Consider the following 26,060-nt stretch of genomic DNA (forward strand, 5'->3'; position numbering starts at 1 on the left):
GAAAATTGCCATGCTGGCCCTTTACAAAATTTTGTAAAAGGACACACCTGACAAGAAGATCTTCCAATGGGATCTTTGTTTTCAAAGTTAGACACATTTACTATTCACACAGTGTGAGCAGGGAAATTTGTCCACCTTCTGGGAGCTATAGTAAGCACATCAAGAATGTTAGTTAAAGGAAGACATGTCTCAAGGATCGCAAAACAGAAAGAGGTACACATTCCAAATACAGAAGATACGAACACTGAGACAGATAGAAATACCTTGGGTAATTCACACAAGCGGGGTAGAATTATTACTCCATGATTTGTGATGCATGATAGTTCTTAATAGAAAGCCATCGATTCAATGCAGCAAGTTAATTCCATAAAGTATGCCCTGGGTACCAGGAAGGTATCCCTCTGGATACCCACCACAGGTGGGGGCTTTATTTTTGGTCAACCACACCTGAAAAAACTCCACTCCTATCACATCCTTTACTCACGCTTGCTTGGAATCGTTTTCAAGTTTTACTAAGAAATAATTGATATACATCACTGTATCACTTAAGGTGCACAGCATGATGCTCTGATTTACATCTATCGTGAAGCGGTGAACACAACAGGTTCAGCCAACACCCATCTTCTCACTTCTGGTGATTACAGGTTTCATCTTTTTCTAGGAGTTTGGGTTTGGATTCTTTAGATTCTACGTGTGAGATCATGCAGTATGTCCTCATTTTCTGATTTACTTCACTTCAAGTGCCTTCAGGGTCTATCCACATCTCAAATGGTAGGGCTCCCTCGTTTTCTGTGGCTGAGTAATATTCCACTTTAATGCATATACCACAACTTCTTCATCCATTCACCCATCAACAGACACTTAGGCTGTTTCCATGTCTTGACTAGTGTAAACAGTGCTGCTATGAGCATAGAGGTGGAGATATCTTTTCAGGTTTAGTGTTTTCATTTCCTTTGGATATATTCCCCAAAGTTGAACTGATGGGTCACAGGGTAGTTCTATTTAATTTTGTGAGGAAACTCCATACTGTTCCCCCCAGTGGCTGCACCAGTTTATATCTCCACATCCATGCCAGCATTTGTTATCTTTTTTTGATGCTGGCTATCCAAATACGTGTGATGGGATAGGTCCTTATGGTTTTAATTTGTATTTCTCTAATGACTAGAGATGCTGAGCATCTTTTCATGTGCCTATTGGCTTTTCGTCCATCTTCTTTGGATAAGTGTCTACTCAGGTCCTTTGCCCATTTATTAACTGACATTTGTTTCCATCGAGTTGTAGGAGTCTCTTATGTATATTATATACTAGCCCCTTACCAGATATTTGGTTTGCGAATGCATTTTCCCCATTCCACAGATTCTCTTTTCACTTTATTGATGGTTTCTTTGGCTGGGCAGAAGCTTTTGACTTGGAGGTAGTCCCACTTGGTTTTTATTTTGTTGCTTGGGTTTCAGGCGTCACATCCAAAAAATCATCACCAAAACCCACGTCAACGAGCTTGTTTCTATGTTCTCCTGCAAGAGTTTCATGGCTTGTGGTCTTACACTTAAGTCTTTACTTCAAGTTAATTTTTGTAAGTGGTGTAAGATGGGGGTCTAATTTCATTCTTTTACATGTGAGTATCCAATTATCCCAGCACCTTATTGAAAAGATGGTCTCTTCTCCCTTGAGAATTCTTGGCTCCCTCTCCAAGTATCAATGGACCATATATACTTGGGTTTATTTCCGGGCTCTTGATTCAGTTCTGTTGATCTATTTGTCTGTTTTTATGCCAAGCCCATACTGTCGTGATGACTATGGCTTTAGAGTATAGCGTTAACTTAGGAAGCGTAATGCCTTTCACTGTATTCTTCCTTCTCAGAATTTCTTTGGCTATTTAGGGTCTTTTGTGGTTCCATATCGTTTTAGCAGTGTTTTTTCCACTTCTGTAAAGAATGCCACTAGATCTCGATAAATATTGTGTTGAATCTGTAGATGTTCCCATTTTTGTTTCCACCTGGGACATCCTCTCTCACCCAAATGGTCTCTCCATAACTAAACTGCCCTTCCCATCTTACCCCCTCAAACTTATATATGCCATTAAATTTGGTCAAATCACAGACTCTTTTTCCTCCAAGCCCACAGGATGGTGTTTGTCCCTACATTATATGGTCTCTGCTTTGCTTTGTATATTTATCCATCCCCAAAATAGATTCTGGGAACATTAAGATGCTTACTTCAACTTCATATGTTCCCACTACATAGCAGATAATCAATGAACAATGAAATAATCCAAAGGCATAAAGTGAGAAGCTGAAGGGGCCAAATGAACCAGATTTCCTTTGGCTGCTCAAAGGCTTACCAATAAGAAGTACCCGCTTGGCTCCTAGTTTGCCTTCTGAAGACCTAATTCTGAGCCAACTCTTCTTTTTTATTGTCTTTTTTAAGTATTTCTTTAAACTTTAAGTTAGGGGATATACAGTGCAATACTGGTTTCAGAAGTAGAAAACTCAGTGATTCATCACTTATATAACACCCAGTGCTCATCACAAGTGCCCTCCATAATACCCATCACCAATCTAGCCCATCTCCTACCCACCTCCCTCCATCAACCCTGTCTGTTCTCCATCATGAAGAATCTTTTGTGGTTCGTTTCCCTTTCTTCTCTTTATCCCCCCCTTCTTATATGTTCATCTGTTTCTTAAATTCCACCTAGGAGCAAAATCATATTTGTCTTTCTCTGACTTATTTCACTTCGCATTAATACATTCTAGCTCTATCCACGTCATCACAAATAGCAAGATTTCATTCTTTTTGATGGCTGAGTTATATTCCATGGGGTGTGTGTGTGTGTGTGTGTGTGTGTATACATGTATACCCCATCTGCTTTATCTATTCATCAGTCGACGGACATTTAGGCTCTCTCCATAGTTCGGCTATTGTTGATAATGCTGCTATGAACATCGGGGTGCATATACCCCTTTGAATCTGTATTTTTGTATCCTTTGAGTAATACCTAACAGTTCAACTGCTGGATCGTGGGGTAGTTCTATCTGAGCCAACTCTTAACTGAAATATAGGATAGCAAGATTATCCAGCAGAACAACACAACACACAAATACACAACAAATCAGAAACACCAAAATAGAGCAAATGCCTCAGGAGACAGAACACTAGGGGCATATATACTGCTATAAGTCCCAACAACAAAATAATAAAACCGGGCAACTCAAAAAATATAGCATCTTAAGGTCACTTGAGGAAACAGGAAACTGTCCCATGTACCATTTACTGCTACTGTCTCAGAAAAGATCATCCCCATGGTGCATCAGCCTTGTGTTTCACAATACACACTGGAGTCATCCTCAGAGAATTATTTTTAGCCTTCGTCTGCTTACAGTATTAAATATAGACAATTACATGAAAACCACTTCTAAGACCGTTCAAACTTAAAGATTCTGACACTTGAAGGGATATCACTGAACTAGCTAGAAAATACGTTTGCATGGAGCCCCCATTCATTTATATGTAGCCCGTTGGGGTATAAGACGTCACTGTAAAATTTTGCCAGACAGAACTAGCTGCAATCAAGCTCATTAAAGAGTAGGGAAAATATATCGAGTTCATGTACACGACAGTACATGTCGTATAAAGTTACGGTATAAAGTTCTCTCAACTACAGTTTAGAGGACAAATTCAAACGGAACATCACGCATTCCTTTATGGTGTACTGACCACTGAAACAAAGCAAACAACATTTATCATAAAGAAAACAGGAAAATTCATACACTTGAAGACTAAAAAGCATCTTATAAAGTAGTGTGACTATAAACCCCAGATTCCATCTGTATGGAAAAGACACACCCACACTGACGGTACGCGACCCTGTCTACGCGTGAACGTTTCCCAATTCGGTAAGATACTAAGTGTGCGTAAGAGGACCCGCCTGTCTCTGAAATGCCGTCAAGGTTTGGAGTAGACAGAGATCCCATTTATGTGAGAAAACCAAAGGTAAGATGCGGGAGGAAAACATACCAACTTTTATTCTAGTCAGACTAGAAAAGTGAGTCTAAGATATTTTCATACTGAAACAGAATGAGTGTCATCAGTAATTCAGAGAAACCGACATGGGTCTAAGAGATGGCTACTGCGTAGCCTGAAAACAATGGTCTTGACAGACAACTCTGAGGTGTCCTGGTACAGATTTAGAGACACACAACTACAACCCGCTAAAGGCAAGCACCTCAAAATCCTTCCACCAGAAGAGTTTAGGGTAGTGCCTCCCCAACTTAAAGATGCATATAAATTGCTGGGGGGATCTTGTGAAAATGGATTCGTTGGGGTTCTCCAGAGACACAGAAGCAACAGAAGTGTATACACAGAGGCAGGGAAAGAGAGCTGTTAAGGAACTGGCTCGCCCAATTGTGGAGGCTTGACAAGTCCAAAGTCTGCAGGGTGGACCAGCCGACCGGAGACCCAGGGGAAGATCGAACGTGCTCTTTGACGTCTGATGGCTGTCTGATGGCGGAATTCCTTCTCGTCCAGGAAAGGCAGACTTCGTTCTGTTCAGGCTTTCCACTAACCGCATGAGGCCACCCAAAGTAGAGGATCATCTGTATTCACAGTCTGCCAATTTAAATGCTAATCTCATTCAAAAACACCTTCACAGAAACATCTACAATAATGTTTGACCAAACACCTGGGCACCACGGCCGGGTCAAGTTGCACGTAAAACTACCCAATACGTGCACGTTCTGACTCGGTAGGTCTAGAGTGGGCCTGTGATTCTGCATTGCCAACAAGTTCCCAGTGAGGTCAACGGTGCCGGTCCAAGGACCATACCCCGACCGGCAACCACCCTTGAACAGGTAGCTTTGCTCAAATCTCGTTTTTCAAGTCAGTCCAGGTGAACACTACAAGACCTAACAAGGAGGAGAGACCTCTACCATCCGGTCCCCGTACCAGGGTTAAGAACCATACACAGGGTGAAACGGGCCAATTCAGGAGGTTCCCAACAGAAGAGTCTGTTCACCCAGGTGAACGAGTCGGCCCCAAAAGATGCCCACCCAAACCACACGTCAGCACGCCTGCGGACATGGCTGTTCACGGCAAGGACGGGCACTGGCTCCAGGCAGCCCTAGGTAGTTAGCACATCGTAGAGCCTGGGGAATGGGGAGAAGTGACCAGGAGAAAACAGGCATTTCCTGTGGTTCACTCGGATGCCCTCTAAACACGTTAGAGCAGCGTCTTCCAAAATTGGGCGACGTGAGGAATGACCAGGGGCTCGTCAAACGTCCATCTGACCTTCCTTCCACGGATATTCACTGAGCCCCATCCGGGTACTAGCACGGTGCCAGGCACGACAGGGAACCGACCGGTCAAAACTGCATACCCTCGTGGGAATTACATTCTAGAGGAAAAATGAACTTGAAAACAAAACAGGACAGAATAGATGTGATAAACACCGTGGAGGAAAATCAGTCGGGGAAGAGGGACACAGAGGTACGCGAGCGGGGCCTGGGGAAAGGGGCTTGATCCTCAACGGCAAGGTCAGCGCATGTTTCACCAAGAAGGTGAAGGCTGTGCTAAGCCCTGAGGGAGGTGAAGCAGCAGAAACATCCACATGGGCACAGCAGGGAAGAGCGCCACAGAAGCAGGGAACAGCAAGGGCAAAGCGGGGAGTGTGAGCGCTCCCGTGGGAGAGGCAGGGAAGGGCCAACGGGGGCGGAACCACGCGCAGAAGTACGGAGAGACCACTTGAGTCAGACACCGGCCTTTTCATCTCGAGAACCCGAGGTCTCTGGATTCCAAGAAGACAAGAGCTGACAACTGCAGCAACCTGCAAACCCCCTCCCCTGGGGAAACCTGGCTCAGCAGGGGTCACGTGTCGGGGGGGGGGGGGGCATGCTCCCCTTGGTCACTCTTAGCACCTGGAGAGTATGGGAAACGACCCCTACAGGAAACAGGGCCTGGCAAACACGTGGGTCTGGGGCTACGCTGGCCACACATCACAAAGCATTCCAGAAGTCTCATCACCAGAACTCAGCACAAAAAACCCAGACATGGGGCACCTGGGTGGCTCAGTCGGTTAAGCGGCCGACTTCAGCTCAGGTCATGAGCTCTCGGTCCGTGAGTTCAAGCTCCGCGTCGGGCTCCGTGCTGACAGCTCAGAGCCCGGAGCCTGTTTCAGATTCTGTGTCTCTCTCTCTGTCTGACCCTCCCCCGTTCATGCTCTGTCTCTCTCTGTCTCAAAAATAAATAAACGTTAAAAAAAAAACAAAAAACAAAAAAAACCCAGACATGACGCTTGAGTTAGGATTTTCTGGCTGTGAGAAACACCGAAATTGACAACTGGTCTCTAAAGGCAAATCTAAAATGCAGTAACTAATCCAAGTGTAACTTGCCCCTAAAACGAGCCTCCAGAAACCCAGAAATTAAACTAGCTCAACACTCAACTTTGAAATGGGAGCAGTAAATCCCCCTTAGGTATACACACAGCCAAAAGGATGGACCAATGGACAGCAAAGCCTATGGCCCTCCCCATCTAGCTCCTGATGCTTTGCCAACCAACACCCCTCCCCCCCAAATTAGGTTCAGGAAATCCTCTCCAATATAGAAATCCCTGCCGATAAACAGGGCTAGGACCACTTCACTAAAAACGTTCACATCATTTTCCTGAACTATTACAATTCCACCAGTTGCAAAGCTCATATGAAAATGCTATTTTCAACACTTTTAAAAATCTCTATTTTCAACACTTTTCCTGTTTCTTCTTCCAGAGCTGGGGAAAAAGTGCTAGATACTGCCTTATCTCATAGCCTGTTCCCAGGATGTAGTAATTGGACCTGGGCCAGCGGCATTAGTAACACACTTCTTCATAGCACTTTATGACGGCTGACATAGACCTTTTTTGCATGTTCTTTTCTGTAAGACATAATGCATCGTTCAATAAATGCCTCTGGGCACAAAGCGTTTATTTCCATACTTCGATGAAAATGTGGCCAGGGGAGAAGAGAACGGAGACACAACAACATTTTGAGCACAAAGCACGCTGCCAGGCAAATCTTCGCCCATGGACAACTCTGATACACGCAGTTCCAAATGCAAGACACTGGTTGCTTACACCTACTATCTTCAGATGTAGCATCACTGAGAAGTAGGTTTGGTTCAATTGCTTTACCTGAAAACCTGTGAACTTGGAGATCAAGCCAAAGGAAGGGGAGCTGGGAGACTCTCATTTCAAAGCAAAGCGAAAAGGACCACCTTCAAGGAGATTCTATCTCGAATAAAAACAAACACCAAATATCATGAAAATACCTGACCTCGACACCAACAGGTACAGGAGTCACAAACGAAGCCCAATCCTACTGCCACCCCAGGACCAGCAAAACAGGTCGAAGTCTGTTGCATGTAATCATACTTTTGGCCCTGCACTCAGAATTCACGATGGTCTTTCCAAACCCAGGGAAATAAACCCAATCGAAAGGGATATTTAAGGCTGCTCTGGGGGCTGACATACTACAAGTCAAACAAGGTGTGACAGGACTCTGAAACAGAGTCATCACAGTAGAAGCACCTGAAGCCTGCACAGGCTCCATGGAAGCAGGGGTATCGCTCGTTCCAGGAGGAGGTTAAAACTAGTCAAAAAAGGTCACTTCCCAAGTAGGCAGAGCCTAGGAACTCCAAAGATGAGCCAGGTCTACATGGGATCCTAGCCACGGATAAACAGGAAAATCAGCAGGAGGTGTGGTGAGGAGTACGCAGGGCTCACTAGTGTGGAATGCACAAAAAGTTCACCAAGGTCTGGATAATAAAGCAAAATCGGTCAGTCCTGTGTGCTACGAAGAGTCCAAGAAGTTTACGGATATCAAAACCCAAGGCGAGCGATATCATTTTTGTGACTCACCCGTAACTGCAAACCTTTATTCAAATGTGTAAGTTTAACTCAAGCTTTTCTGCTAGGTTTTCTGCACTTTCTGGTATGCATGAGGAACCATGTATACAGCTCAACTTTGCATAAAGTGCACACACCCGTGTAGTTGCCTACCTGAAACTTCACAGAGACATGAGGAACAGAGCATTTTATTAAAGCCCCACACATAAAGGCTCAATCCAAAAAGGACCTGGTTTCGGGGCACCTGGGTGGCTCAGTCGGTTGAGCATCCGACTTCAGCTCAGGTCATGATCTCACGGTTGGTGGGTTCGAGCCCCGCGTCGGGCTCTGTGCTGACAGCTCGGAGCCTGGAGCCTGCTTCAGATTCTGTGTCTCCTTCTCTCTCTGCCCCTTCCCAACTCGTGCTCTATGTCTCTCAAAAATAAACATTAAAAAAAAAAAATGTTAAGGACCTGGTTTCTGACTCACAATTGTTAAATGGACACACATTTATCGTCCTCATCCACCCAGGCACCATAAATTAGAAAGGAATGTAAAAATATACAACCATGTTTTTCAAAATGAGAAATGGAATCATCAGCAGAGGAGATTTTTTTTTTCTTCCTAAAATAGACTCCTGTCTGCTTTTGGCGAGAAAGCTGGGCACGAGCCTCTAGGAGCCGCAGCAAGGGAACACCTCCAGAGGGCAACAGTGCTTGGGGAAAGGCCCTGGGCTGAGACAGAAGAACAGGTTCTACTTTGAAAACTATTTTCTGAGAAGATAAGTCAGTCCATTTTTGAGAGAGTAATAATTCAGTTCTAGCAAGAGGGTCACTGCATTAGTCAGGATTCTCCAGAGAAACAGAACCAACAGGAGGTATATGGAGGGAGGGAGGGAGGGAGGGAGAGAGAGAGAGATAGAATTGTTCACATGATTATAGATTCTGACAAGTCCCAAGACCCACAGTCAGCAAGCTGGACATCCAGTAGTGGAATTCCAGTCTGAAGGCAGGAAAAAAAAAAAAAAAAAAGACGCTGCCCCAGTTCAAAGGCTGTCAGGCAGGAGGGGCTCCCGCTTTACTCAGCCTTATGGCTCGATTTAGACCTTCAACTGATTGGATGAAGCCCACCCACACTGGGGAAGGCAATCTGCTTTACTGTATGATCCAAATGTTAATATAATCCAAAATCACCCTCACAGAAACACGCAGAATAATATTTGACCAAATATCTGGGCACTCCATGGCATATACATAAAATGAAACCCCTATACCCATGGCCGGAGAGCTAAAGACCATGCCCTAGGCAAACACTGAAACCTCACAGGAAGAGAAAAAAAATCCTCCATATACTCAATGTTTCAAAGTCCTTCCTAAAGCAGAGCTTGCTGTCTGACCCATGCTCATAAAGCACCACTCAGTTGTCTATGCTTTTTGGAAGATTACCAAGTATGTGCAGAAAGTTGCAATTATGAAAAAGACATTCAAAGATGAAAAGAGAAAAAGAAAAGATCTGAGGAAACACAATGCGGCAAACTTTAAGAAGAATGCTTTTTTTTTTTTGATTTTTTGAGAGAGAGAGAGAGAGAGAGAGAGAGAGAGAGAGAGAGAGAAAGCAAGCAGGGGAGGAGCAAAGAGAGAAAGAGAATCCCACGCAGGCTCTGCACTGTCAGCACAGAACCCCACGCGGGGCTCGCACTCATGAACCATGAGATCATGACCTGAGCTGAAATAGAGTCAGACGCTTACCCGACTGAGCCACCCAGGCACCCCAAGAGTACTTTTTAAAATGCTAACATCCTCAGAGTTGTAAGAAGAGAGTACATTCATCTAAAACCAGGGTAAGACGCTACTTTTTAAATGTAACAGAATGAAAGAGTTATTAGGAATTACAAGTATGACAGCCTAAGATAATCCAATCATAGAAGTGAAATATAAAAGTGAATATATATCAAAAAATAGAAAAAAAGATGAAAATTAGAGACCTAAGAGCACTGATGTGAGACTCAATATCCAACCATTATAAGCTCTACAAAAGTAAGACAGAGAACATTTTTTTAAAAAATATACAAGAAAATTTCTCAGAATTCTAAGATATAAAGTTTTGGATTGAAAGGCTTCATAAGTACCCAAAACGAGAGACCTATTCAAAAATCTGAAATTATAGAATACCAACTATCCTTTTATTAAAAACACAAGACTGTAAAAATAACTTATTTATAAAGGAGAAAAAATATCAAATTGAATTTAACATAAATTCAGCTAGAGCAACACTTTAGATTTCTATACCTAGCCAAACTATCAGACACTCAACTTTACCTTTCATGTAAGCTTTCTTAGGAAACTGTTTACTGCAAAATGGGCTTAACAATATTAGGGATTAATCAATAAACAAAACAACACACTAACACACTATCAAAAAAAAAAATAGGGAATTCAACTCAACAAAACATCAAGAAAGTTCTAAGATGATCATTTTACAATACATCCACACAACAGCCAGTTTACCTGAGAAAGATGTCTCTGGGGGGAAAAACAAATAGAACTGAGACACTATTCTGAGAGAGCTTTTTTTCAATATATAGAGAGGTTGTATAATAGTGATCTGAAGGGAAAAACAAGTATATGTAAAAAAAAAAATGTAGCAGAAAAATGAGGAAGAAAAGGCAAGTTACACTAGGAAAAAAATAAACATGATATACTATGTCAGTACTTGGCACCAAAGTCAGAAGTTAAATATTTACCTACAAGAGAATTCAGAAAGATTATTTCTAAACCTATTTAGAACTATGGTGGAAACAGAGGTGTCCTGCTCTTGGTTTAAAGCTCAGGTTGTGATCCTTGGGTCATGAGATTGAGCCTTGCATCAGGCTCCAGGCTGAGCATGGAGCCTGCTTGGGATTCTTGCTCTCTCCCTTTGCCCCTCTCCCACTCACATGTTATTTGTCTCAAAAAAATAAAAAAAGAAAAGAAATATAGAGGCACCTGGGGGATTCAGTCAGTTAAGCGGCCGACTTCGGTTCAGGTCATGATCTCACAGTTTGTGAGTTCGAGCCCCGCGTCGAGCCCTGTGCTGACAGCTCAGAGCCTGGAGCCTGCTTTGGATTCTGTGTCTCCCTCTCTCTCTGCCTCATCCCTGCTTGTGCTCTGTCTCTCAAAAATGAACGTTAAAAAAATTTTTAATAAACATAAAAAAGAAGTATGGTGGAAACCACAAAAGAATTAAAAGCAGAAGGAGTTCAAAGTGGTTGCCTTTGGTGGAACAGAACCAGAATGGGAGAGATGAGGAGGGAGACTACTGATTTTCATGGTAAGCTTCCACACCTATTTCAACTTTTAACAACTAATGTGTATTACTTTAATAATAACTTAATATTTTAAATAAAGGTTAGTAGTATCCAGACTTAATTGTCAAGGGACCATCAGTTCTTTTATTTTTGGCTAATTTTAGAAATGGCATACATAAGAAGCTGTTTATCAGAACATGAAATTAGGTTAAAGACCTAATTCATTCTTACACTGCTTCCCACCATAAAATGTTGTAGGAACCACTCGTATCTGATATTATTCCCTACGGCCCCTTCCTTCCGCCAGCAACAACCCGGCCCTAGGCTATGGACAGAAGGAAGGAAATTCTAATCTACCCTACTTGAATCTAACAAGAAACAAACATCAGTGCAACACTCAGAGCATAAAACTTTTATATAGTCATTCCTTTGGGAAGAGCAGTCTGGCTTTCAGCACAGGAGTCTTTATCCTGTAACTCAGCCCACAGGAAAAATGAGAGTAAAGTTCCTCCCCCTTAAACAGAAATCACTTTATGGCGAAGAGTATTAGTTTAAGTTCTCTCGCTTCTTTTAATCCCCTGCCAAATTCCTAGAACATCTTTCTTTCTTCTTTTCATCAAACCACATCCTTCTCCGCTTCTGAGCCAACAGCCCAAGGGGTCATCTTCTCTAGCAAGCTTTTCCCTATTCATGTCTACCCAATGCACAATCTGTAATATATGCATTTCATCACTCAGTGTGCATGCATGCGAGAGAGAAAGCGTGGGGTGGGGGGTGGGAGGCAGGAAGAGAAAGTAATTTCTTTTCCTCTAACACACCCGGAGCTCTGGAAAGCCCTATCAATATTTATCCTCTTCACCACCTTTACGGGCTTTGCAGGCAGAGCTCCCTGCATACCTAGACTGACAGCACAGTGCCCCCTTCTGGCCAGCAATGTTCTCTGCAATGAAAACAGGAGCCACACGTCAGAGCCAGAGGAAAACCAAGATCCTCAGGAATTTTCTAAGGCAAACTGTCAGAAAAACAATGTTTAGAGAAGAACTTTAAAGCTGCTTTTTCAGTTTAATAATTGGTCCTTGTATATTCACTCATGGAGATTTAATATAAAAACACAATGTATTGTAGTTCATTCCTAGGTAATCCTAAAATGTTTTCTCATCCTTTCATTTAGTGTACTCATTATATACCCACAGCTAGGTCCAGACTTGTGCGGTCTGGATATAATTTGTATACAATATACATACAACTTGGGGAATCCCGCTTTAATACAAAATTAAAAAAAACAATATTTAGAATGATGGGGGAGAATCACAACATAATTCATAAAACCTGAAATATACTGCATTGCCAACTTTCAGAAAATACAGTATTTTTATTAACTGTCTAGTATTCTACAATACTTCTTCCCTAGTATTCTTTTATTTCATTTGCTGAGATCACTTCTTACCGGACAATTCTGTAACAGTTTTCATAAAAGACAATTCACTCTTTCCTGTAATAATGGTTAAGAAGTTACTGTTCACTGAAATTTTGATATTTCTTTCACTTCACAATTCATGAACAGCAGTGATCTCATGAAATGTTTGATTGTTTGTCAAATTCAGAGAAACTTCTGTCAAATTTCTTTTATGAATGAAACTTAAAATCTGGAAGAAATTCCTACAGACTAGCTTCTGGCCCCATGCCTTCCAAACACCGTCCCTTCAATATGACCCACACACTTCTAACCCTACACTGTCCTCCCACAACCCCAAGCAAGGTGCTGGCAACAGAAGCATCTCTGATCCTTACTCCTATACTGGGACATAGTTAATAATTTAGTCGCCAAAGTGACTGCACGCCACGTAAATAGATCTCTAAACCCTACAATGCCACTCCAGTGCCACCAAACAGAAGAGGAAGTGTGATAAAGGGGTGAAGTCCAACTGAAAAGAGACCCTCGTCTTACCCAATCCGGGTTCAATCTACTTCTTATACAAAAATCAGTGGCCATGTAAATAAACGTGTGGGCGGCTCCCTCCCAGGGCCTGAGAATGAGCAAATATCCTGAACCTTAAGCTCCATTAGGGTCAAGTCAATCTGCCTCTGTGGATACATACATAACCCAATACGTATACATAAACCATCTATATATGGCTATTTTAATAACCTGTATACCCTTCCATAATTTTAAAGTGTATAAAGCCATACAGACATGGACACATGTTCATACATATATAGTTGCCATGTTCCACAAAAATGGGACAATATGCCATTTTCTGAATTTTGCTCTTCTCAACACTGCAAAATCCTTGCAAGTCAAGGGCACAGCTCTAATTCATTTTTAACGACGATATAATATCCTTCCATTGACTTATTCATCCTATGGTGAGAATTTACTTTATTTCCAGACTTGTACACCCTAAAACAGGTCATGCTAAATAGCCATGTTTACAGATCCACGATTGCCGGTGAGTTTACTTCTAGGAGATAGATTCTTAATTCCACTTAAGGTAATCTAAGGATCATGTAGCTTTTAAAATTATTAACTAAAGCCCATACTTTAGATTTCCTCAGCTGCTACCTAATGTCCTTTTTCTGTTCCAAAAGGATCATAAATTTTTTATTTTAATAGACGGCAAATTATTTCCCAAAAGAACTGTAGAAGTTCCCATTTCTACCAGCTATATACAGGAGTATTCTTTATCTTCATATCCCCGCCAATAACAGGTATTGTCATTTTACAGTACTCAGTCTTCTGCCAAATAATACATATTGCCAAATTAATTTGCAGTTCCTCAATTACAACAAAGTCGAGCATATTTTCATACATTTGCACGCCACATGGCTTTGGTCCATTATCACTTCCTCATACACTTTGCCTATTTTCCTATTAGTTTGGTGATCTGTTCAGTGTCTGTAATAATTCTTGGTTGTAGCTAATTATTAACTCTATAAAATGCATTTCTAGACCACTCGTTTGTATAGTGAATTTTTTAATGGAATCTCTGACTTACAAAAAGGTTTTGGACAACGCTTATGTCCCCCCAAAATTTACAGCACCTTGGTTTGGTGTTAAATTTTTCTCCATCCTTCCATTATAGAAATGTAGTCTCCAAGATTCTCTTTATATAGATATTTTTTAAGTTTATTTACTTTGAGAGGGGAAGACAGAGAGACAGAGAGAGAGAAAATGAGAGAGAGAATCCCAAGTAGGCTCCACATTCTCAGCATGCAACCCAACGTGGGGCTCGGTGAACTGTGAGATCATGACCTGAGCCAAAGTCAAGAGTAAGACGCTTAACCAACTGAGCCATCCAAGTGCCCCTCTTTATATAGATATCAATATCAGTCTTTAATTTTTGCAATCAGAATTTACTCTTACTGATATGGGAAGGAGCTCAATTTTGTCTTTACCCTGACAGACAGGCATATTATTTCATAAATGATACCAGCATAATTATCTATTCCACCTGATAGAAATACCACTTTGTAACACATTGGCACGTTTTTCAGTGCCACGGTATCTTCATCAATTCCCCTACCATTTTGATTGACAGTAGGTTTGTATATGTCCTGACATTTGGTAAGGTAACTAACTCCTACCTTGATATTCTTTTCCAAAATTGTCTTGTTCTCCCTGGGAAATTCACACCACAAATAGAAACGCTAAAGAACGTAAGTTTCCCTATCTGTTTTTAAAAAAATGGTTATTGCAGATTTGAACATGATTACTAGATGAAATAATACAGAACAGGTGGTTCCCTCTCAAGGACCTCTAATGATTTTTCTTCAAGTCATATACATATACGCCTTATGCTGTGGTACAAATTCTCAGATGAGCGTCTGGTGTTTTGATCTGTGTAAGTCATCATTTCAGGGAAATACACCTGCACTTTTCTACAGTTTTTGGCATGATTAGCAATTCCAGTTAGTAGCCCCAGTCATGTTTTGATAAAGAAGGTCTAGTTTGAGGAATGGACATTATTAAGGGCTAGTGGCAAAGTGGTCACATGACTGCGGTCATAACACAAAAAGTCAATCTAAGACCTATCCACAGTATCTATTCAATATGGTGGCCAATTTCTCAATCTTGCAAATTTTCAAGTGAAAAGCACATTAGACGCCATTACCGAGAAAATCCTTTTTACTGAAAGCCAAGGAGAATGGTAAGGACTACTGCCAAAAACCGAGTTTTTGAAAGGCAAACGTGAATGCATGCGAGCTCTTAGAAAAGAAGCAGATGCTCTGGTTAAAACAAAAAATATTCGTAATTAGGAATCGAATTCTGCTCCCTGTAAACAGAAATTCACCTAAAGTCACCACAGCCGCCTGGGGGAGAGAGGGGATTTTCCTCTCAGAACGCAAGTCCCAGAGGCAGGCAGTCCAGCACTAACACAGCGGTTCCACAAATGTCCATATCCTGGGTGTCCTTACATTCTGCCACACTATTGTCACAAAACAGTGGCTCCCCCTTCAGATGCCCGGCTGCGTTCCAGGAGGAGAAAGGCCATGTGTCTCTATCACGAAGTGATCTATCTGTCCCCGGATGCCCTCCGTGCACGTCTAACTGGCCAGACCCACATCTCACGACCATTCCTGCTCCCAAGTACTTGGGACAAAAGTGGTGGCTGGCACCCGTCTTAATGTCATTCTCTGAGATAAGCAAATGACGGAGACATGTCATGGCCTCCTGGTGTGATCCATGGTAGGTTGGGCAGGTGGCACGTAGCCCCAGGGAGTCAGCATGGACTGAGGTTGGGATTGAACACAGACAGTTCCACGTATCGATCAAATTCAAAAAGTGTGGAAATATCAGTGGTTTGTGTTCAGGGCATGACAAACATCACATCTGTTAAATCATCCATACGATGAGATCAGGGGTGAAAAGATGTCAGAGCCCCTCAAAAGGGCACTGAACTGGAGCACAGGCAACATTCAGCGATGAAATCAGGAAAGACTCTGGACAGCAGAATTAGGTATTATCCACGATAAACACAAAATCAGAATTTAAGCAAAGCTGAACGCAATGGCCCTTTATATTGAAAAGTAATCAAGTATTTGTTAGATCTAGTTTCCTCTGGATAATAAAAGAGAAAAAGGCACAGGCAGGGAATGTGGAAAGCTGGTTTCGAATCCCAGCTCCAGCTTGTAGAAGCCACTTAACCTTTCTACACTCTTAAGTGAAGACTTTTTTCCTTTCTAGGTCACAGGTCTTAGGTATGGCTAAACGGGGCACCTGGGTGGCTCAGCCGGTTGAGCATCCGACTTCGGCTCACGTCATGATCTCACAACTTGTGAGTTCGAGCCCCAAGTCGGGCTCTGTGCCGACAGCTCAGAGCCTGGAGCCTGCTTCGGATTCTGTGTCTCCCTCTCTCTGCCCCTACCCCGGCTCACGCAGTCTCTCTCTCTCTGTGTCCCAAAAAATTAAACGTTGGAAAAAAAAAAAAAAAAAAACCAGAAAGGTATGGCTAATTTATAATTCTACGGCAAGAAGGACGACCTGTACAGAAGAGAAAGAAAGGTAAGAGAATGTCTGATATGAATAACAATATCTTATTGTTATATAATATATAATGTTACATAATGGCAACAGTTCTGAAAGGGAAATAAACGGACAGGCTCTCATCATCAGCAAGGTTCAGCACAACTAAGGAGCTAAGAGCCAGGAAAGCATATATTATAAAGTATCTCTAGGTTGGATTTACTGAAAGCCAAGAAAAATGAAGAGTTGAGAGCGAACTAAAATAAAAAGGATAAGTAGTCATAGTGGGTTGTATTTTAAGAAGTCTCTGAGGTTAATGCACGATTCCACATGTGAAAGTGTCTTTGACCCGCGTTACCAGCTGTACGATGCAAAAGGGTTTTACAATTCAGACTTTGTAACTAACTCCAGACTCTAAGGTTAAGCGATGGAAAACCAAGGGGGAAACAACGGCCTTATAAAGAAAAATGAATCAAGGGGGTGTTTGTGGCTTTGATAAAAGAAACTGAAAGAAAGAGGAAAACATGTATGCCAGTAGGTCTCTTAAAATAGAGATAAAGATCCAAGCCAGCCATGTCCACTGATAAGAAAATAGCTGTGACAAAAAAAAAGATAGAGAGAGAGAGAGAGAGAGAGAGAGAAGGAGGGAAGGAGAGAGAGAGACCTTGCTAACAAACCTAAAGAAAATAAGTCTTATTATCTGCAAGCCTGAGATTAGGGGCCAAAGCAGATAGTCTCAGACACACTCAATCCAATCACCTTAAAACTGAGACACAGTTTTAAGTTTAAATTTAAGACAACTATTCTTGGTGAAGGGACTGCCATGGGGATAGTACCCTACATAGGGGAAGATACAGCAGAAGTTCCCTTAGTAACTGTCAATCCTCATCAATAGTGTGATCCTGAGAACACGGGCCAAAGTTAGCCCCTTCAGATGGCCTCGCACTGGCCGACCCAAGCAAAGATTTTAGAAGGAACGAGAAGGGGAGTATTGATTGTAAGTGGCCTTTCCCATCACATTACAAAGTGACAGTCTGAATGGCACATATTCTTTCTAAAAGGGAAAGGAAAATAAGATTTGCTCTTAGTGAATAATCCCTCGTAACTACAACTCCAAAAAAAAAAAACAAAAAAAACCCCTATGGAATAGATGGCAGATGAAGAAGAATTTTAAACTAGGGTACCAATTCAGTCATGCCCTTTCAAAATCCTATACCAACTTTTGAAAAATTCTACGCATGCTGAATCCTCATACCTTTCATATACACAACATCGAATACCGACAATATTGAGTCCAAAACCGGACTATGCGGGAGGTGGTGGGACACAAAAAAACACCACTGAAAAATATTCCGTTGGCATGAAGTACAGGAAGGTGACTGCAAATCCCCAATCGGATGTTTCTAACATGCTTTCCAGCACATAACATACCTGGGTGCTCTATGGAGTCTCTTAGAGCATGATGAATTCACGATCTCGATATCCTATCTGAGAAGATCTCTTAAAAGATCTACACGCCATGTCTGGCCCTGAGCTGTTCTGTTGGGCCCAGGATGCACAGACCCGCTCATCTTCATGCCAGTATTTACCGAATGCCAACGACAAACTCATAGCTGCATGGCACCCTAAACTAGTTAAGTATTCAGACTCCATCCATGTGGTTTTTTGTTTTTTTTTTTTCTTAACCCGAGGTCTTCAATTTTCTTCAAAATTCACTGGGGGACCATCCATTTCAGCATTGTAGGGTAGGTGACAAGCATTCAAATTCTGAAAGACCCACAAGAGAAGGAATCCAGAGTGTCTAAGTATTTTTCTCACATCTTACTGCTTCCGAGAGGAAGTTAATTCTTTCTGCGGAGCAAATGAGGTCTTGTTCTGGCCCCCTGTGAAAATAGATGCTTGGTTCTTATGGATTTGGGTCCAATGGTCCAAAGAGACAATCGATGCTCAGTATTTCACCCAAAGAACAAACGTCCACTTCAGGACAACTCTTAAAACTGGAAAGCTCTTTACGAATACTATTTCACAGCTCATTTGTTATCTCCCTGCTGACCTCCCTCTCCATCCTTACACCTGGGAAGATTGTTTCCCTCCTTATTCAGCCCCCCTGGGGGCTATCCCACTTGGATATATCACCAGTTTGACCTCAACCAGTACCCAGTTCTGGAGATGCTACCCAAAGCGACCAGGAGATGTCTGGTTGAACTGTCCCTAAGTTGTCACACCAGTCTGGGGAAGTGTCTTAGTTACACAATCTCTGTTTCAACTGTACAATGAAAGGGGGGGGGGGGGTGAAGCTAGATGGCATCTTAAACCTCTCTAGCCCCAGTATCAGAACACAGACCCACACATGTCACCCCACATCACAGCCCTGCTTGGACATCTGAGACAGTATGTTCACCTGCCAAGGCAGCCCAGAGCCCTCACCTCTGAAAGCATGGTCGCAGATGTCCCCTGAGTGCTCTCTTCTCCAAACTAATAAACTAAAACTTCCCCACTCAGGTTCCTCAACAACGCCTCCTCCTTTTTTTTTTTTTAATGTTTATTTATTTTTGAGAGAGAGAGGGAACGAGCATGTGCACGAGCAGGACAGGGGCAGAGAGGGGCACAGAGGATCCAAAGCGGGCTCTGTGCTGACAGCAGACAGCCCCACGCAGGGCTCAAACTCACAAACCGCGGGATCATGACCTGAGCAGAAGTCGGACACTTAACCCACTGAGCCACCCAGGTGCCCCAACAATGCCTCTTGAAATGGAATGGCAAAACAATATCCACAAAACACTGTATCTACACCGTCATACTTAACACGAGGCTGGTCTAGAGACAGGCAGTCTACACTGTGGCAGACAGGCAATTACACAGTGCAGTGATAGGTACCACAGCCCCAACAAGCATATAACACAACCCGGACATGGAGAAAGGGACACCTGAGTCCAGCGGGCACGCAGAAATGGGTCAGTCAGTGTTTCAGGCAGAGGAAGTCGCGGCTCTTGAGTTTGACCATTCTCTTCTGAGCGTAACAGTTACTGCCGGCAGCTTAATTCATCCTTTATCACCACCACCACCACCCCCCTCCAAAAATGGCAGAGGGAGGATTCAAACCCAGATCTGCTAAACCCCAGACTCTAAATTCCTTTTGATGGGTTCCAATCCCATTTGAGACTAGCCAGTAACAGAGCCCCTCACCAGAAAATGAGCATAGGCCCATCTGCAGCATTCCAGGCTTCAATATTTCGTAGGACTTCCATTTTGCCAGTAACATTACAATGAGATTACAATGAAGCTCCCAGCCTGAAGTCTCTTCTGGATAAATTAATATAGCCAAATGCCCCCCATTGTTTGCTTTCCCCCCCCCCCCCCCCACTCCCAAGGCCATCATAGCCTATTGGAAACCCTCATCAGCTCATGCCTGCTAACTAACGCCCTGGAATTTATCCCATACAAGGGCACCTGACTCCTTTCTGACATACTGACTACTTTCATATTCAAAAACCCCCACGATCCAAATAACCACTAGTATTTGGAAATGAGTAAAGTGCTTTGCTTTTGAACAGTAGTGACAGGAGGCCAAGTGAGGGGCATGGGGTCTGGCCTCACACTGCTGATAAACTCCTTCTTCGTTTAGTCCCTACGGCCGTTTCCAACTTTCTACTTTCTCTCCAGCTGCTTCTGGAGGGGGTGCTTTTCCCGTATTCTGCCCCCCCCCCCCCACCCGCCCCCGAGTCTCCGTCCTCCCTCCACCTGCAAAAGCGGCTCCCTGCCCTCCGTGGCTTCTCTCTCCCCTGGTTCACCTCTCCCCGCCACGTACCTGCTGAATTGTGTGGTTCAGGTTGTGCGGATTGTTGTGTTAGTCCTCCGATCAGTTTTCTAGGTGTGCAGGATGGTTCGGTGTGGGTCTGGCTGTATTTCATGGACGCCGGACACACAAAGCTTCCATGCTCTTCCGCCATCTTGGCTCCTCCTCCACACTGCTGATAAACTCCTAATGCTCCCCAGCCTCGAACTAAAAAGGGTCCAACACCCTGCATCCAGGCACGTCTTGCCACCACTGCTCACCATGCGCATTTCTCTTCCCTTCTCCTGTAATCACACTTCCCTCTGAAGCCCTTGGCTCTCCCAACCATCCTTCAGGACCTCTCCTCAGAGCCCAGGGGGGGAAAGCAACCCCTTCCCTCAAGTCTGAGGAAATTCAGCTCACCCCTTCAGCCCTGGGCCTTGTGTTTTGCTCCAGTACAAGCTATTCAACGTCTGTGGATTCGGTCTCACTTTGATTACAGATAACTAAAGGCTTCCCGTCACGTTCTAACTATAGTTTCTTATTTTCTGTATTCCTGATGTCCTGGCATCGAAGGCATCACGGATCACGGAAGCCTTCCCCTCTCAGAGGTAGCTGTGTTAGCTCCCTACCATAGCTATCACATCCCTCCTTCTCTCTAGAAGTAGCAAGCAGCTTTCCCAGGACCACATCCTGCATACGCAAACCAACCAACCGGAAGCCCCCACCCGCCAAGCACTTGCTTCACTGAGCTCTCACACATCACGCCTGCCCTGGTGTCGTCCCAGAGTCAGACACCAGGCAACCAGGGGCAGTCCCATGTCCCAGAGCTGCTGAGATCATTCAAACAATCCCAGCCGAAATCTGCGTATCATGCCACAAGAATGACACGGTGTTTCCCTAGGTGGCCCTGCATGGCATGTCCTGCCTCCTGCTTCTAGGGAAGTGTGAGTACAAGCTTCTTCCTTCTGACATCATTTCTGCGTCTGCCTTATTCTACCTGATTAAAGCAACTCCTGGGTAGGTGTTAAAACACATCAACTGTGTCGCCTTTTTTTTTAAGTTTACTTATTTTGAGAGAGAACGTGCTCGCGCAAGCAGGGGAGAGGCAGAGGAAGAGGAAGAGAGGGTCCCAAGCAGGCTCCACGCTATGAGCACACAGCCCGACACAGGGCTTGAACCCACAAACCACAAGACATGACCTGAGCCAAAACCAAGAGTCGGATGCTAAGCCAATTGAGCCACCCAGGTGTCCCACATTATGTTGCTTTTCAGGACTCCCCCTTCCTACCCAAACACACAACTAAAAGTGTCAGGGCAGGAGTCAAATAGGTCAAAGGAATACAAACACGGGTAGAGGCAAATAAACTTGAACGTTTAAGTTTTCAGATGTGAATACCTAAAGCATACAAGTCAAAAACTGCATATGGAATTTATCTATGCCTCAAAAGAATCAAAATATAAACATTTCAATCCAATACTCTCTGTTGGGCCTCAAGTATCACGTATTACTCTCACAGTCTATTTCCACTTTAATTCTACTTTAGCTCGCTTCTCCAGAGTTGCACGAACCCTCCACAGAAACAGCCTCACGGACTTGATCTGAGCACACAGTGTAACACCAAGGACTTTGAGCTTAAGTCATTTAAATCTCTTTGACAAGCTTAAAAGCGTTTTTTAAATGAGACAAAGCTTCTGTGCATGTCCTCTCCTCTCACACTTCAGTATTTCAATTAAACCTTCAGAAGAGCTCTATCATCTAGAGTTCACTTCACTTCTCTAGGGGAACAAGGGCCGTGGACACGCTCTTTGGTAATGTTTAGTAACTTGTGTGGCATCTCATTCACTACACTGAGCCTTCTTTCCAAGTTCAGGGAAAAGGGAATTTTTACCATACAGAAGGGGACAGTATTTTTGGAAGTATTTAAAAGGAAGGCTTTGTGAGGAAATAATTAACTCTTCCCCACTAGGATGCATATCCTTGGTGAACCGTGGGACGGTTACATTAGGGAGTCTGGGCTATCCTGCCCTCGGACCATGGGGGTGAGAACACATCGCTGTGAACAGCTGGGGTAACTCTGAAGGTGGTGGTGGCTCCCCGGCTCTCACCAGCTGCTCTCACTAGGCTCAGCCACTCCATTTTCTGCTCCTATTCTCTGCCCAGAAGAGAATAGGTGCCCAGAAGAGAGAGGTGCCCTCCCCACCTCTCTTCTCTAAGTGGCCGGCTCCTTCCCTTCCCCATATCTTGACCCATGTATCACCTCCAGAGAGGTATCTGGCTGATCTTCCCCCACACCACCCTGACTGTACCCTACATTCCCTTATTTTCTTGCTTGCCCTTGATACAAACTGAAGTTTACAATTTGCTGTATCTTCCTAACTAAACCAAGACACTCAAGTATTCAACAAATATTAAATGAAAGAATACACTGGAGAGAAGAATGGGTACTTTTTTGGCAGAGTGAGAAAAGAGCTACATAGTTCCTCAATGATGGAAGACCGTGCCCATAGGAGGAATTATTGCCATCCAATTTAGTAATTAACATCTGCCAAGCAATTAACTTTTGGAACAAATCTGTTCGCTGGGTGCTGACTTATAAAAGTGGAAACACTCTCTAAGAAGGTACTGCACTTGCCTGGGATCACATAGCTAGTCAATAGCCAGGCCAAGACTCAAGTATGTTTAGTTGCAAATCTCATATTCCAAAACATTACACGGATGTAATTAAGAACTGGCAACTACATCTGTAGTAGGGTCAAAAACCTACAACTTCATAACCCATTTCTAAAGTCCATATTCTTTTGGGTTTCCCCCCCCCCCATATTGTAATACACTAGGCTACCAAAACTTCCCCAAATGTTATAGACACTATTCGGTGCCACGATACCACCTTGTTTCATTCAGGCTGCTGTAACGACAATAACAACAACAAAATCACAAACTGGGTGGCTTATCAACAGCAGAAATTTATTTCTCAGTTTTTAAAGCTCACAGATTCGTTGTCTGATGAGAGCTAGATTCCTAGTTCATAGACAGCTGTCTTCCAGCTTTGTCCTTACAGGGTAAAAGGAATTGGGAGCTCTCTGGGGTCACTTTTATCAAAGGGCACTAATCCCTAAAGCCCTCATGACCTCATCACCTCCCAAAGTCCCCACCTCCAAATACCACCACATTGGGAATGAGGTCTCAACATATAAATTTTGAGGGAAACAAACATTCAGTCTATGCCAGTCACTGTAAGAGGATCTGTAGGTTTCTATCTAGTTGGCCTAAATAATATCACCTCCTTAGGCTCAAAAGGGGGTGATAATTAGCATGGGGATGAACCACTGGGAATGGATCTTGGGGGACATTTATCCCCTCCCACGTAGCACTATTTTATCGTCAAAAGTAAAAGATCTCAGTTTGATTTTCCTTAGGCAAAGTGTCAATGTCCTCATGTTCTGATTTGAACAAAATATCAGTATGACCCGCATGTGAATTACCTCTGGATGCAGGACTCCGTATCATTCCAGTAATGATGTAGCATCGTGGCTAAAAGCATGAGCTCTGCAGCCAGACTGCTAGGTTTGCTATGAAGGAAAGCATAATACAGGAGCCCAAAAGATACCATTTGGGCATATAGATTATTTTGAGCTGAAAGCAATCAAGACCTAGCACTCAAGAAGAACCTCCCTCTCTCCCTCAACTACCTAAAAGAATTTAAATAGGGAGCCTGGCTCAGAGAGCGAGTTATTACCAGAGATAACTTTTATCTGAATGACCTATGTGCGTGGCGGGGCAAACGTCTAATGACCAAACATCTGCTCTTATTGTCTTATGGATCACCCTCCTCCCCTTTGAGTCCCCTACTTTCTATCCCATTCCTTAGCTTACGACGGCATATAAAGCTTCAACTGCCTGACTTACACTGGAGTCCCATATTTTTATGGGTCTCCCTTAAGCACAAAACTAATTGTTTTCCTGTTAACCTAATTATGTCCACTTAATTAGACCAAAGAATCTAGAGGGTAGAAGGAAAAATGTTCCTCCCCAACACTCTAAGAATCCTGGGCCAGTTATTTTAACACTCTGTGCCTAAGTTTCAGCCACCATAAAATAGCAGAGTTCAATACTGGGTCAACAGAAATCGTGTTCGGCATGCAGGAAGTTCTCAACAAACGTTAGCTCTTACAAATAGTCGTTCTTATCTATCCTCCAAAACCTCTACCTTCAAATTTGTACTTCAACACACCTGCAGGGGAAGCAAAAACCTTTTGAAACTAGCTGCGTCCTACTTCCGAGCTTGGCTCAATATAGTGTTAACAAAGGCAGCGTTATCCACACGGCCAATCCTACAACCAAAAAGGAAAGTTTTTATAGAGAAGTCTAACTGTCCGACACACCATCAGTGCAAGAAAAAAAGCAGAGCCCATGCCTGAGAGACTGAATCTGCAGCATTATTTGAGAATGTGACTACCAGAAACAGCTCTGCCTGTGCAGAACAAGAACAGTTTGTGAGAAGGATGCTTGTTGAAGGAATGGGGTCCTTTTACAAACTACAAAGCTTCCCGATTTCTCTCTTTTAGGAGAAATTTTAAAGATAAAAGGTCAAATTCTATTAATGAAGGTCTGCCATCCAAAATTCCCATCAGGCACACAAATGCTAACGCTACATTTGCTGACCTCCTAGACTCTTCTCACGTACACCCATCATCTGTTTCTCTCTCCTATCATGCAAGTTCCAACCTATTGACCTTTGGATCCCCAATGCAGAGCACATATCTGGCCACAGTGGGCACCCAACATGGTCAATTTGTTTTCAGTGTGTGCCTCCATGCATGTGGGTATATAGCTTATAAGTCAGGTAAGATGGGCAACAATTACGATGAACAAATACCAGAGAATGAAATTTTATTTTTACACCCCTATCTTCAATAGGGAAAGTAGGCCACGAAAAAACAATGGTCTAAATTATAGATATTAGCTTTCATCAGCTGAACCAACCCACCAATTCTCTCGTTAAAGGAAAAATATCATAAAATCAAAAATATTCCTAAGATTTTATCCGAAAAAAAAAAAAAAAAACAAAAACAAAAACAAAAACTTTATCCTCCCCTTAAATCCAAAAAGAACTTAATTCAATTTTCATTCAGCTGTTCAAACTTATTCCCCCTAGTCAGAAGTTCAGTAGGCAACGATTAGTCTTAAAACTAACCATTATTTTGAATAACTAAACCAAACCTGAAAAATAGTAACTTTAGTTACTCTATGTAACTCAGTCTAAATGGGTATTACATTGATATGTGAAACCTATAATCTTCACAAGAAATAAAAGCTCGTTCAGTGTCTTTAATATTGCACAATATTCCATCTTTTTCTGATATTAAGGGCCTGCCTGGGACTTAAAAGAATTTCTCAAAGCGGGCAATTAATCTGTGTTGATTTATCTCTAAAATCTAATAAAAGCTGACCCTTCAGCTTCAGACCTGCCTATGGTTTTCCATAACTTGCATGTCCTGAATCGCAATTCCCTTATTCCCAAATAAACTTATTTGCTAATAACTATTTTGTTCTTAAGATTGATAGAAACATTTCTCAAAACTGGAGTTCAAAGGGCTTTAGCATTCCCAGCACATGGTAACCGCAAGCCTCATCACCTCCCATTTTAGCGATAACAAGGCCAACATTGACTGAAAACCC

The 26,060-nt window shown here is 42.9% G+C and overlaps 1 protein-coding gene across 4 annotated transcripts in view; it reads right to left on the minus strand.

Annotated features, from left to right (window-relative positions):
* ATP8A2 (ATPase phospholipid transporting 8A2) overlaps positions 1 to 26,060 on the minus strand; it is a 598,035-nt gene that overhangs the window by 458,743 nt on the left and 113,232 nt on the right. The gene's annotated exons all lie outside the window — the stretch shown is intronic.

The sequence above is a fragment of the Panthera onca genome, chromosome A1 (assembly GCF_046562875.1).
Source record: "Panthera onca isolate mPanOnc1 chromosome A1, mPanOnc1 haplotype 2, whole genome shotgun sequence".
Taxonomy (NCBI): domain Eukaryota; kingdom Metazoa; phylum Chordata; class Mammalia; order Carnivora; family Felidae; genus Panthera; species Panthera onca.